Source organism: Cyphomyrmex costatus, unplaced genomic scaffold (assembly GCF_001594065.2).
Source record: "Cyphomyrmex costatus isolate MS0001 unplaced genomic scaffold, Ccosl1.0 scaffold651, whole genome shotgun sequence".
NCBI classification, from domain to species: Eukaryota; Metazoa; Arthropoda; class Insecta; order Hymenoptera; family Formicidae; genus Cyphomyrmex; species Cyphomyrmex costatus.
Genome location: NW_017280213.1, coordinates 29,058 through 31,048, shown reverse-complemented (window position 1 = coordinate 31,048; position 1,991 = coordinate 29,058).

The following is a 1,991-nucleotide window of genomic DNA, read 5'->3' as shown; positions in this document are numbered from 1 at the left end:
TTAATATAAAGTGTTCTAGGTAGCACAATGTGTATTCTATATTAGAAGTTCTTTGATAAGGATCCAAACCGAGGATCGAAACGTAAGAAAAATTGTATATTTTCAATAAATCGTATCAATACACATTAACATCCTGTGTACAAGACTCGATTAGGCATTTTTCTTTTTCTTTTAAATGATTATCTAATAATAATATATTAACCACGAAAAGTAACTGATATATTATTAATCCTAACATATCATTAAAATGAAAAGGTCAAGCCATGTTCAAAAATAGATCCTCGCAAATTAAAAAACCCAAGAAATTTACACCTTTGAAAACTAACCGCAAAAATTTGATCCTTCCTAAATTAAAACGATTACCTAACCACAAAATAGAAAACCCAATAAATTTCATCCTTTGAAAATTATCCCCAAAGATTTGAACTTTTCTAAATTAAAATGATTATCTAATAATGTAACATAATAATTTAAACCTTTAATACTTTAAATGATATTATCTAATATAATGTATGACCACGAAAAGGAACTGATATATTACTAAATGTGCCAGTTCAAAGTGAACATACATTATGTTATTTCCCAGACAGCCATCTACGTTCATGCAATGTTAGAACGATATCGCAAACGTATGTTGAATATGTCGTCAAGATATTCGAGACGCGTCTGTGATGTACAGAGTATGTCTTCAGAATCTACTATGTCCGCGTTTTCACATCCCGTAGACTTTAGCAGCGAGCTTCTAATGATAAACCGTAGTTATTCTGAGATGTATCAGTATATCTCCAATATATCTCCAGTACATCTCTGTAGTATCTGCGTATAGCATAGTGATGTCCTTCCGTATGTCGTGTATGCATGCACATACACACGTACACGTTCATATATGTATATAATCTCGCGCGCACACGCTTGCATGCTGAACGATAGTATTTGCAGTTCAGTTGCTACTATAAAGTAGAGTAAATATTTTCAAAGAATTAAAATTCTTCGAAAATATTTCCTATTTATAGTAACAACTGCGCTGTGCCAATATTTTCGTTCAGCACTATATATATATATACATATATATATGTATATAGGTTACATTAAATTACAATTCTGTTGCTTTCAAAATATATATTATATTTGAATAAAATTAGAATACCAAAAATAAGTTACGAAAATTACAATATTAATGTATTCGTAAAACAATATGAAAGGTAACAATTAATAATAAACTTTTCTTATAAACTGAGTATTTATCAGAGGAAAATGCGAAGGAACTATTTCTGGTAATTACTCTTATTGTTTTCTTATAAAATAATTGAACACACATATGAACAAAATTAAAAGTACGAACAAGGCAATAAACTTTTGTTGTAAAACAAAACTGGAGTAGAGATTCACATCACGCATTATTTTCATTGCGTTTTGCGCTTTCTCTTAACACGCGTTCCTTCGCGTGGGCTAACCATATTTTTAGTGGAGCAGAAATCTCCTCTTCTGTAGCATTCGCATGTGAATTTTTGATTGCACCTACGAAAATAACATTTATTTTATATTATTTAAAAATAAATATTATTTATTTTTATAAATAAAAAAAAGTAACTAAATATTCTTGATAGATGGTCTTTCAAAAAATTATATGTAATATAAAAATGAAAAATATTAAAATTAAAGAAAGTACTTTTTTAATATTTTACTTACTCAGAATTACTTTACATATGCACAGTTTAGAAAAATTATGTTTTTTCTTTGCACCATACCAACTATAGTTAGCTGCCACATCATTTGATATTGTTCGTTTCATTACTTGCGAACATGAAGCTCTTAAATCTTTGCATGTAAAACGTATCAATCAAGCGACGCGGTAGCGTCGCGACGCCAAGTGCATAAAATAAAAATATAACCGTTTGACATGATGACATGATACTTGATGCGTGTATATGTTCATGTCGATGTCAAATTCACGACGCTACCACTAGCTTTATCTCGAGTTTTCACATCTT